Raw genomic sequence first — 13,817 nt, forward strand, 5'->3', positions numbered from 1 at the left:
ATTCAACATGATAAACAAAAACTGCCCCTTCCCACAACAGGCCCTTCAGGCCCACATATCGGTCATACTCAAACCAGACAAGGATCCCTCGGCTTGCGGGAGCTACAGACCAATTTCACTAATAAATATTGACATTAAAATGTTCGCCAAATTGATCGCCAACAGACTGCAGAGCGTGATCCCGCGACTGATCCATCTGGAGCAGGTCGGCTTCGTCCCAGGCAGAGAGGCAAGGGACAACACTATCAAAACGATGTCCCTAATAGCTAGGGCCAAACAATCCAAGACCCCTTTATGCCTCCTGTCAATTGATGCAGAGAAGGCTTTTGATAGGGTGAGTTGGTCCTTCCTCTCTGCCACGCTGGGAAAAATCGGAATGGGCCCACGGATGCTCCAGAGGGTCATGGCGCTATACCACGATCCTACAGCAAGAATTAGGGTGAACGGGACCCTGTCAGAACCCTTTAAAGTGAGAAACGGAACGAGACAGGGGTGCCCGCTTTCGCCCTTCCTGTTTATACTGACAATGGAAACCATGGCAAATGCAATCAGGAAAAATGACTCAATTAAAGGTCTAAAGGTAGGCTCAGAGGAGCATAAAATGTCACTTTTTGCAGATGACTTGCTACTTTACCTATCGAACCCCCGGGTGGGCATGCCCGTCCTATTGAGAGAATTCTAAAAGTTTGGAAGGGTCAACAATTATAAAATCAATGCCCAGAAGTCGGAGGCCCTAAATGTCTCCCTCCCGCAGGCCGAGGTCTCCCATCTAGAGTCGGTACTCCCATTTCGCTGGGTCAACTCTCATATCAAATACTTAGGAGCCCGGATTCCAACAGACCCCACACAGGCTTTCAAACTAAATTACACACCCTTTGTCGAAAAACTGGAAAGAGACTTAGACAGATGGAATCCTCTATATCTATCCTGGAACGGGCGAGTAAACGCCATAAAAATGGACGTACTACCCCGTTTCCTCTATATATGTCAAACAATCCCGATTAGACTTCCAGGCCTCTACCTTAAAAAAATTAGGTCCCTAATCACGGATTTTGTTTGGAGGGGGCGCAAGCCTCGCCTGCGTTTCTCTTTGCTGACAAGGGAAAAAGAGAGGGGGGGAATGGGTCTCCCAGACTTCTCCCTATATTATAAAGCTAATATCGCAACTTGCGCCCTAGACATACTTAAAAGTGGGAGCTCTAGACTCTGGGTGCAAATAGAGCACTCAGGCGACATAGACGGCCTAGAGGGAGCCTTCTGGATCCCACCAAAGGGAATCAGATCCATCCCCAACATTTCCCCCTTCTGCCTCCAATTAATCAAAACATGGGCAAGCTTCGCGCCCAATTACGGCCTCGTTAATATACCAGGCCCACTAACTCCGCTCATAGCAAACCCCTTATTTGAAACCACGCTACAACACCAGAAAATCCTATCGCTCCCGCTTTCGCCGATTCCCAGACTAAGAGACGTAGTGTCACAGACGGGCCTAAAACCCATGACAGAAATCCTAGGACAGAATCCACCACAACCAGGATCTTGGCTCCAATACCTCCAATTAAGGGGTTTTGTAAGCTCATTGACCCCGAAGGAAAACCTAACAGCCCCACTCACGGCGTTCGAACAATTATACCTATCACACACGAACCACAGGCACATGATCTCCAGGTTGTATAAGATGTTGTTGGCTCGGGAGGCGGAGAACGAAATCCCGAGATACAGAGAGGCCTGGGAACAAGAACTGGGAGGTGGTTTCTCAGAGGAAGAGTGGTCTAAGATTTGGACATTAACCCATAAACTTTCTTCAGCGGGTAAAGTCCAAGACCTCAACTACAAAATACTATCACGATGGTATAGAACCCCTGACCAGCTCCAGAAGATTTTCCGTGACACCTCGCCCTTGTGCTGGAGATGCAGTGAGAGCAGAGGCACAATGGTACATATATGGTGGGAATGCCGACCAGTAGCCTCACTATGGAAGGACATATCATTCCTATTCAATCGAATTCACCATACGAGGGTGACCATGTCGCCAAAACTGGCTCTGCTTTCGCTCTTCCCAGGATCGGTGAGCGAGGCCAAATCAGGCCTGTTAAGATTCTTTATAATAGCAATGAGGAGACTCATTCCGAGGTTCTGGCGCTCCCCATGTGCTCCCACCAGGGGTATGTGGGTAGAGGAGCTCCACACCCTCATGAGATACGACGAATTGGGAGCGGAGGACCCCAAGACCTGGGAAGCCACTCACAGGACGTGGCAGCCGTGGGTAGCGTTCAGGGTCTCTGACAACCTCAAGAGCTGGGTTGAACAAGGCCAATTCTGAGAGATATAGAACAATACTCAAGAGACAGGGAGGAGCCAGCAGATGACAATCCTCCAAGAGCCCGCCAAAGATTCAGGACCCCTAGATAATGGCGATTTCCTCCCCCCCACCCATCCTCCCTCGTGTTACCAAACAGGTTAAGTTTTGTCTCCCCTTTTTCTTTTATGCACCTAAAATTGTTAAATATATATTGTTCATATCGCGGGTTCACATGACCGTGTTGAAAAATCATTCTGTTGTCAACCAAGTGATATGCACAATAAAAAATTTATTTGAACCAAAAGATTCAGAGAATCTGGAGAATTCATGTGCAGAAGGGAAAAGACCGACAGTCAATATTGGATGCTTGAGACCTACAGGCCCCTCAGGTGGCACTGCATTATAACAGGGCATGATTCGGTAATGCAATTCACTTCATGGGCTTAGAAATAATTCCAGAAACCACTGTCTGTGAACACAGTTCACTGTGCAAACCACAAACATGAGTTAAAGCTCTATCATGCAAACAAGAAGCCATATATCGACACAACCCAAAAACACTGGCATTTTCTTTAGGCTAAAGCTAGTTTAAAATGGATTGAAGCAAAATGAAAAACTGCTCAGTTAGATGTATCAAAATTTAAAAATGCTTTTTGGAAACCACGGACGCCATGTCCTGTGGACTCAAGAGGAGAGGGATAATCCAGCTTCTTATCAGCGCACAGTTCAAAAGCCTGCATCTCCGATGGTATGGGGTTACATTAGTGCCTATGGCAAGGGCCGTTTACACATCTTGAAAGGCACTATCGATGCTGAGCAATATATGGAGGTTTTAGAACAACATATGCTCCCCTCCAGACAACATCACAGAAGGCCTTTCATATTTTAACAAGACAATGCTAAACCAGGTACTGCATGCCTCACAACAGCATGGTTTTGGAGAAGAAGAGTTGGGGTGCTGAACTGGCCTTCCTGCAGTTTAGCATATTATGAGACAAAACCTCCAGAAAAGAAGACCCAGGACTGTTGAGCAGCTAGAATCCTACATTAGGCAAGGATGGGATAACATTCTTCTCCCAAAATTACAGCAATTGGTCTCACCACTTGCCAGACATTTGCCGACTGTTGTAAAAAGAAGAGGGGATGCTACACAACAGTAGACATGGCCCTGGCCTAACTTTTTTGAGATGTGTTGCTGCCATCAATTTCTAAATGAGTTAATTTTCTTAAAATGAAATAGAAAAATGTCTCACTTTCAAGTTCTGATGTACTCTATGTTCTGAATAAAATATTTATTATATAAGATTTTAAAATTACTGCATTTTTTTTCTATTATTTACTTTTCACGCATCTCATCTTTTTTAGAAATGGGGTTGTAAATACATGGTATGGAAGTTATTAAATCTAGCAATCAAATAAATACTTTCACTTTTTTGTTCAATGCAGATTTTTTTCCCAATGATTCCTCTAGGCTCCTTGTATTGAAATTGTGATGTTACAATGCTGTCTATTAAAGAGAACCTGTCACTTCTTATAAGCACCATAAACTAAGTTAAGGTGCTTATAGCATAGGTCTAACTGAATCTAAGGGTATAGTTTTTATACTTACCAGGCTCCCTGTTCCCATGCTATCACCCTGGGAAGCTGGTGCTTGGTCTGTCAGTATGACTATTTTCATTCAGTCTGTGCACGCTCACTTCCATAAAGAACAGTGGAGCATGTGCACACAGACTGAATGAAGAGTCATACTGATAGACCGAGCACCAGCTTCCTGGGGTGACAGCGTGGGAACCCGGAAAGTATTCAAATTATACCGTCAAACTCAGCAGGACCTTCCAATATGAACAATAACTTAGTTTATGGTGCTTATAGGAGGTAATTCCAAAACACACGATTTCTTCCAGGACTCATATACTGTATGTAAAGTTAAAAATGAAACTTTTATTATAGCATGCTTAAAAACATCCTTATAGAAGCAGACGGAAAAAAGGAGAACATTTTTTTACTTGTTTCAAGCTCCACAAACCGGACTATTTCTCATAATGTCATTCCCAACCTCGTGCCTCTGGTTAAAAACAAACCACTTCTACACATATGGTGAATTATCAATCATACTAAGGATGCACATACCTCAAATCAACAGTGTGGTATACTAGAACATACTAACGCAAGGAATTAATAAATATAAAGTAAATCAGAACGGTAATTCAAACCTTCAGAATGCCGATTGTCCAGAACCATTATCCAAAAAGGCTTCTTTATTTCTCAATTTGGCCTCCTACTCACCACCTTTATGAGGCTTGTTAACCCTCTCAAGACCCAGAACCTGAAATGATACGATTGCCCAAATGTACAGATAAAAAGTGTGCAGAAATTCTGTGGTTTCCAGCATGAGAGGAATCATGTATATGCTCCAAAGTGACATTTTTTAGCGGTCTTATGGTTGATCCTACATATTGTAATTTACATGAGAGACAACTGATGACATCCACTACATATCTAGTGGAGCAGTTAATAAAGAACAACATTTTAAAATCCTTTTTGCCACATCTATATGAACCCATGGTAGTTAATCACGTGTTCACATTAGACTGTTTCTATAACTGAAGGTGAAAAGACATTTCCTATAGTCATACTTCTCTTCCCAGAAACATTACAATCCGCTTATAATATCCTCCTAAACTTATTATCAGCCATGTGTAGGATAGGTAAATATTTTTCAATTATAGAGACTACTCTGTTGTAATCTGTAGAATATGGTGTTGTAAACGTGGGGATGACACAACCATGTAACCTAGTCTTCTTTCCTCTAGATGACTGTAATTGACCTTTACTGTAATTTTTCAATGCGACATGCTGTCCACGTTGGAACAAAAGATCAGAATATCCTCTTTTCCACAATCATCTAGCAATTTTAACCATGTTATACAGAAAACTGGTTACCAAGGGGTTGTCTCACGCCGAAACGGTTTTTTTTTAAATTCAATAGGCCCCCCGTTCGGCGCGAGACAAACCCAAGGGATGGGTTAAAAAAAAAAAAAGTTTATTACTTACCCGAATCCCCGCGCTGCGGCGACTTCTTTCTTCCTTTACCAAGATGGCCGCTGGGATCTTCACCCACGATGCACCGCGGGTCTTCTCCCATGGTGCACCGTGGGCTCTGTGCGGTCCATTGCCGATTCCAGCCTCCTGATTGGCTGGAATCGGCACACGTGACTGGGCGGAGCTACGAGGACCAGCTCTCCGGCACGAGCGGCCCCATTCACCAGGGAGAAGACCGGACTGCGCAAGCGCATCTAAAAACGCCAGGAGACAGTGAATTTAGACGGATCCATGGCGACGGGGACGCTAGCAACGGAGCAGGTAAGTGAATAACTTCTGTATGGCTCATAATTAATGCACGATGTACATTACAAAGTGCATTAATATGGCCATACAGAAGTGTATAACCCCACTTGATTTCACGAGACAACCCCTTTAATTCTTTGTTATATGCGAAAAGTAGTCATCGAACTCATATTGTATGGGGGAGTTTTCACTACTTTTGTGTAGTGATGACAGGGATTATATACAGGAAAATCATTACATTGCTACACTATTGCAGAAGAGAGGATATTCGAATCTTTTGATCCAACGTGGACAGCATGTCGCATTGGAAATTTCAGTAAAGGGTCAACTACAGTCATGTAGAGGGAAGAAGAATAGGTTACATGGGCGAGGTAGCATCATGTTTACAACACAATATTCTACAGCAGAGTAGTCTGTAGAATTAAGAAATATTTACCTATCCTACACATGGCTGATAAGCTCAAGAGGATATTATAAGCAGGTGGTAACTTTACTGAGAAGAGAAGTATGACTATAGGCAATGTCCTTTCTCCTTCAGTTATAGAAACGAAGTCTAATGTGAGAACGTGGCTAACTACCAAGGGTTCATATAGATATAGCATGTCCACTTGTGGGTGTTGCAAGTACACGTTGCCTAGTAAGACGTGCTCTTCTAATGTCAACAAAAAGGATTTTAAAATCTCATTCTTTATTAACTGTTCCACTACATATGTAGTGGATGTCATCAGTTGTTTCTTATGTAAATTAAAATATGTGGGATCAACTATAAGACCTTTAAAAAAACATATTGTAAAGTACATATAGGATTCCTCTTTATGTTGGTAACCATAGAACTTCTGCAACATCGCAACACTTTTCATCTGTATATTCGGGCAATCTTGTATCATTTCAGCTTCTGGGTCTTGAGAGGGTTAACAAGCCTCATAATGGTGGTGACTGAGAGGCCAAATTGGGAAATAGAGAAGCCTTTTGAATAATGGTTCTGGACAGTCGCCATCCCGGAGGTTTAAATTACCGTTCTGATTTACTTTATATTTATTGATGTTTTTTGTTAGCATGCTAGCATGTTCTAGTATACCCCACTGTTGATTTGAGGTCATGTGCATCATTAATGTGATGGATTTATTTTTCACTATGTGTAGAAGTGGTTTTGTTTCTAACCAGAAGTTGGGAATGACATTATGAGGAAGAGCTCAGTTTGTGAGGCTTGAAACATGAAAAAAACGTTCCCCTTTTTTCTATCTGCTTTTATGAAGATGTTTTTAAGCATGCTATAATAAAAGTTTCATTTTTAACTTTACATATATGAGTGCTGGAAGAAATCTTGTGTTTTGGAATTGGATCCATCCGTGGCTGAAACGGCTTCATTCCTAGTACCATGTTACTTAGATTCCAGGATAGAGTCTGGTGTGCATGACCTGGATTTGCTCTTTCTATTGCTTATTGGAGGTGACAGATTCCCTTTAAGCTCTGAAGCTTTCATTTAATTAAGATCCTCCGGTTTGAAACATATCAAAATTCTGAGAAAACTGTAAAGTAAGCTAATATTTGGTAGAAAATGGTTAATGAAGTATTTTGGTTTTAGGCAGTAAAGCTTACTTATTGACTGAAGAACAGTTATAACATTTCCTAAGACATTTTGTTTTATCAGTTCCTCAAAATGTTCAAGATCTTTGGTTTTGAAGTATAAGGGTGGCTTTACACGAAACAACTGTCAGATGAAAAATCGCTCAATCGAGCAATTCGAGCAATATTCGTCTTATGTAAACAAGGGACCCTACAGGGAACTGAGTGACAAATATCTCAGTAGTTAGTACATTCATTTCAGCACACTAAAATGAAGTGACTAGTGAGCAATTTCCCGCTCAGTGTAAACAGGCAGTCGTTCACATTTGAACAACTGCCTGTTCACAGTAAATGGTGATAGGTGGCCTCCATTCAATGAGCAACTATCGCTCCAGTGTGAAAGCATTGGAGCGATAGTTCTTGGCATGACTGTCAGGCACTTCACCGTGTAAAGTAACACTTAGACAGCTGTCCTGATTGGCTGATGATCACACGGGTGAACAGTTGGGCACTTGTGTGTCCATAATATACCTAGTACAGATTTTCATTCTCTGGAAGTCAACAATGAAGGGTCCTGTTGAATGACTGAAAGTAGAGACTGTGCAAACCACGTAAAATTGATACACAAAAGTACATTAGAAACTACTATATTAAATAAAATCTGAATAAAAATGATATATAAAAACTAAAAATAGAACTCTAGGATATGATAGGGGTTATTTAAAGTGATTTCCCTGCACATGGTTTCTTCTGTTGGATGGATTTATTCTACGAGTAATGTTCTTCACATTTATTACATTTAAAGGGAACCTGTCAACTCCAAATAGCAACATAAACTAAGTGATGGAGCTGTTCTTGGAGTTAATGGGAAACCGGGAGTGCATTTTTTTTATACTCATCAGCTCCTTCGATCCTGCGCTGTTCAATTGTGAAGTCCGTGCACAGTCCAAAAATCTGACTCTTTTCAGACTGCTGTGTGTGTGTGCACTCCCATAGCAGTCAAAATACATTGTCCTCACTATATGAACCTTACAGTCTATTAGGAAATACAAATCTTTACTATAACAGGCATGTCAGGAGTCATGATAGCTCTTCTATAAATCCAGTGTCTCACAAGACATGTGTTCTCTGCTTGCAGATGTTCTCTTCTTTTTCTTCTCCATTCAGTTTAAAGTGTTTTGTTGACTTTTCCAGACTACTGCAGACATTGTTGTTAAGACATCTTCCACGTAAAACTATTCAAAGCTTCTAAAGAAAATAAAACTAATTAAGACCTCAGCCTCCTTAACTAACGAAGACCTCAGACCCTTTAATTAGTTGTAAACCCCAGCTTAAAAAACTACATTTCCATCCCAAATGTTTCCCAGCAATTTTAGCTAATAATAAAATATTTACAGAGATGCGATGTAAAAAATGAAAGCCGATTTAGCCTGCTTTAGGATTTACTTACATTGGCAGATTATGACACTGTGTAAAAAAATGGGATCAGATGCCATGGGGAGAATGTAGTAAAATATTCCCCAAATGTTTTTTTGTGTTGAGGACTGCCAAAACTCCAGTCTTTGAATATACGCATCAGATATCAACAAATACATCCTGAAATGAAGGAATGGTTACCACCAAGGATGACCATTTGGGCCTAAGGAGAACAATTTAAGGAACATGTCACTGAAAGAAGAATATTAAACTGAAAAATCATTACATTGTCTATACAATGTTAAAACATTTGTCGAAAGAGTAATTTCTTGTAGTGAGTTAATTGTTGCCATTTGAGTATTACTCAAAGATACTCTAAGGTGGCAATAATTAACACATTGGAAGAAAATACTCTCTCAACCAATTTCTTACAGTTTGCCCCGCATGTTCTCTTGGCAGCTAACAGCATACTTCCCTCCTCATCCATAGGCCTTCCTTCAAATCCCAGACTGTTTCAACGCACAACCCCATTTGATCAGTTACATACTTGCAAACCATTCAAAATTTGCCCGGAGTGTCTCCTGCGAAAGACGTTGGTGCTATATAAATAAAGATTATTATTTTTTAAGACAATTCTGGCAAATGCAGGGGGTACAATCTTATATTTAACCCCTTGAGTGGCGGGTTTCCTACCACCCTGTCGTGCCCACCAGGGCAGGTTTTTTTAAATGGTCTAATCATTGAATTTCAACTAATTTTGCAGTTGCGTCTCAAGAGCCATAACTTTTTCATTTTTCCATTGACACGGCCATATGAGGGCTTGTTTTTTGCGGGACAAGTTGTGATTTTTTTAAACAGGGGGGAGGAAAAAAAGAAATGGGGAAAAAAGAAAAAAAGGGGCCATGTCATTAAGGGGTTAAATAATGTATTAACTTCCTTCTCTGGGTCATTACACATGTGTGATTGTATTTTTGATTTTTTACAAAGTAAAGGTAGACAAGTGTTTTTATAATTTTTTTTATAATTTTTTACCTTTTTTTAAAAAAATTTTTATTCTTATTTTTTATTTTTTTATTTTTTGTCCCTTTAGGGGACTTCCACAGGGACCCATCAGGACCCCCTGATCACATTCCGGGGGTCCGATGGTGACAGCCCTTTACATGCTGCAGTAACAGCCCTTTACATGCTGCAGTCACATAGACTGCCGCATGTAAAGGGTTAACACAGCAGAGATCGGAGGTTTTCTCTGATCTCTGCTGTAAGAGCAGGTACCTAGCTGTCCTCTCACAGCCAAGCACCAGCTCTCCCTGCCACAGAGACCATCCGCTTGCTTCTGAGAAGCCGATGGTCTCTATGGCAACCTGTAAACAAAGCAGGAGATTGCCGGCAGATCGGCAATATCTTCTGCTGGTTTTTCAAAGCCCTTGCTTTGTTCTCTGTGGGTCTGTGCAGGCAGAGCACACTGCCACAGCTTGTGGCAGTGTGCTCTGCAGCTCCCATAGTGATACATAGCCCGGAAATCTTCCAGGCTATGTCGCTATGAGCAGTGGAGCTCGTCCCGGAAAATTTCCGGGCGTGCCACTCAAGGGGTTAAACCAGACATTAAGTACTTTTCATTTTAGCACAACAGAGTGCATTCCTGTTGACCCCGCAGCAGCTATTAAGGGCCAAGATCCGGTTCAGCATGGCAATACTGGATGAAGGTGGATGGATGTACTTATGATTGTCTGTAAGATCACCTTGATCTATATAATGGTGTCTTGTGCTAGAATGGTCAGAGCAGTGAGGTGAGGTGTCAACTGCATAGCTGCAAACCTTTGAAAATTTCTAACAGGGGCATATTAGATGGAGTTTATCATGAGGCAGGGTTTGTCAGAACACACATTTTCTTTTACATTCTCTGTAGACTATCATTTTCAGGACCTAACAGTGAAGATAGTCTTGAGGGAGAAGATTGACCCCAACTGTGATCTCAAATGCATTTCTGTTTTTAAAATGCCAAGATATTCCCTTTAATCCAGGGTAGATATCAGACTTTAAAACAGACTCCAAAACTCAAACCCCAAAATTCAGATCCCAATATTAGGCGCCGTAATTCAGGCAATAAAATTCAGAAACCAGACAAAGAAGAATTGGCGTTGTGGACAAGAACCAGAAGTGGTAAGTAATATAAGCTGTTATCTATTGGCTGAATCCAATACATAAAGTCAAATGTTATTAATAATCCTAAACAACTGCCTGTCTTTTTTAGGGAGTGAGTATGGTGATGCTCCTGCCATCCTATAAAATGCATCCCTTGTTTTCAGAACAGTGCCTTGGAATGTTGATAAAAAGGGCAATCTGCAATGAAAACTTTACAATTAGTCTTTTTTATACTTAGAGATGACCTGTCTGCAGTTCTGACTTATTTTAGTTCATTATCACTTAAAGTGCTAACTCTGAAACTTAGTTTTTAGTAATAATTTCTTGAATATAATAAAAGGTATCTAACAGCACAGAAAATAACATAAATTAAAAAACACCACACCAGTCTTAATATAATCCCTGCCGGCACACAATGAAGCTACTGTATGAAATGAAGCACACCTTTTGATACATTAAACACATCATTGGAAAAGCATTATGGCAGAACCTCTGCATTAGGCCTGGTAAATTAGGCCAGATGGGCAGGTGTACACCCGAGCTCAAATTTTTCTATAGCCACAGGAGAATGTGTAGTAGCGGGAGCTTCCACATTTGTAGCTGTGGGATTCTTGGAAGTTACTAGTGGGGACCACGATTACTCAGGCAGATCGTAGTCCAGGTCAATTGCAGGTCATGGCTGGAGTGTTTCCAGAGAACGAATGTCATCTTGCAACCAGCAGGGCTTCAATGCAGGATTCAAGCGTGTGCATCTGGGTTATCTGACTATACCTCATACACAAGTCCATGAGAAAAAAATACCATGGAAGGCTCCACTTCCCATCTTTCACTCAGCTTTCTTCTTGTACATTTTTCTCGGACCAATAGTCGATCTTTGGGTTGTAGCAGGATCTCTTGTATACGAGGTCTTGTGGCATGAGCCTTCTCCTGGAGTTGCTGACCTATGAGCCGCCGTATGGTTTGCATCCAATGCTGGTGTTCATGCATCTAAGATATAGTAGACAGCTCTGTTATGTCCTCAGGTTGTTTGAGGTTCAGCTCAACAATTTCTCTTCCAGCTCACCCAAAAATAGCTGTCAGGGCTCAAACCCACAATATATTGTGTTCCAGTCGGCAGCTCTCTCTGCTAGGCTATCCAGGACTTGGAGAGTTCCCTTGCTGAAACCTAGCCTTGTTTTGTATTTCTCAGTTACCTAGTTTCTGCCTTCTGGTCCTGACCCCACCCCTGTTCCTGATTGCACTTCCTATATAAGCCTAGCCCTGCCGCTCCTTCAGTGTGTGATTATTGTGTTTCAAAACCTTGATCAAGCTCCTCTTCCTCCGGCTCCTCTACAAGCATAATGATACCTACTGCCTCTGACCTTTGGCTTCCATTGACTACACTTCCATCTCATCCATTTGTACTGCATACAGATACCTTCTGCTGCTGACCTTTGGCTTCCATTGACTACACTTCTGTCTCATCCCATTTGTACTGCATACCGATACCTTCTGCTGCTGACCTTTGGCTTCCATTGACTACGCTTCCATCTCATCCATTTGTACTGCATACCTTCACTTCCTGATAACGACAACCGGCTATTCTGACTACTCTCCGGTGAGCAACTCGGCTACTACACCTGCGGCTCCAGTCCAGCATCAGTAAGACGCGACAACAGCAGCATGTAAGGGGTATAACTCATAATACTGTGGACTCCATTGTTGTAGGCCCAATAAGAGGCATTGTGGGTGCTAAAAGGCATTTGAAGCATCTGCAACAAAGTTCTATTGAAGCACTCGCATACTCCATTACCCTCTGAATTGTAAGTGGTAGTCCGTAATTTTTCAGTGCCATACAGCTGGTTCAGTTCTTCCATAACTTTCCCCTGAAAACAAGCCCCTTGTTTCAGGAACCTATATACTCAGATGAAGTCTTGACAAATGGATTCAACTGTCTGGTCTCAAGTGGCAATTACCATTTCAAACTTCAAGAAATGGTCTGTCATGTCCAGGCTGTACCAATGACCATTTACTAACTGTCCGATGAGTATGTAATTGATCAATAAGACTGCAAGGGGTTCTATAGTCTGGATGGTTTGCAAAGGGATGTGCTTCTCTGGACCTCTGGTCAACTCACACATCTGACAGGTTCAGCAGACTTCTTCAACAGTCTTTTCCCACTGGGGGCAATAAACGAACCACTATATCCACTGAAATGCCTTGCTAGCTCCAAATTGAGCTCCTCTCTCATGGGCTTCTTGACTGGCATCCTTTACTAATTTTCCTGGTATCACCACCTGCCACCATGCCTCAATATCCATAGGAAGGTGCACGCAGCAACACTAGGCATTGTTTATTACTTGCAGTCAATCCTACTGTTGCAATATGGAGAGAATCTCTTGTCTCAGATGAGCCCTTTCTACCTTTCAGGGTTTCTCTTACTGAGCAATCCAACTTATCACCTTAGACAGTTCTGGGTCCTCAGTCTGAACTTTACTTCACTCAGCATTCATTTTTCCTAATATTTCCATCAGTAGTCAGGTGTCCCCACCTGACTATCGTAGAAGGAAATTTCTGAAAATTAGGTGTCTCTTCGTCTTCCAGACAGTCATCCACCTCTCCTAAAGGAATCTCTAGCATCTCTCATGACAACGCATCTGCATTTGTATTCTCTGTCTTTGGCCAGTACATAATAGTAAAATTGTATTTTGCTAGTCGAGCCACCAAATGCTGTTCTAATGCTACTAAATTAGCAGTGGCTAGATGGGCTAGTGGATGTCGCATCTCCTTTATCCGTGAACTGGAGAACTGCAAACGATACTCGCGGACAGACATAACATATGGATTGATGCCCAAACATGCACCATACATACCTGCACACATAACAGATGTTACACACATAACTGTTTTTTATATACACCTTGAGGATAACAATACTTCACATTCCAAATGGTATAATTCATAGTGTAGAAATGCACAATATTTACATGTCAACTGGTAGCTCAGAATATGAACGAAACAACTTGAATTCAAAAACCAGTCTATGGAAAATCAAACCGTGGAT

The sequence above is a fragment of the Eleutherodactylus coqui genome, chromosome 1, assembly GCF_035609145.1.
Source record: "Eleutherodactylus coqui strain aEleCoq1 chromosome 1, aEleCoq1.hap1, whole genome shotgun sequence".
Classification (NCBI taxonomy): Eukaryota; Metazoa; Chordata; class Amphibia; order Anura; family Eleutherodactylidae; genus Eleutherodactylus; species Eleutherodactylus coqui.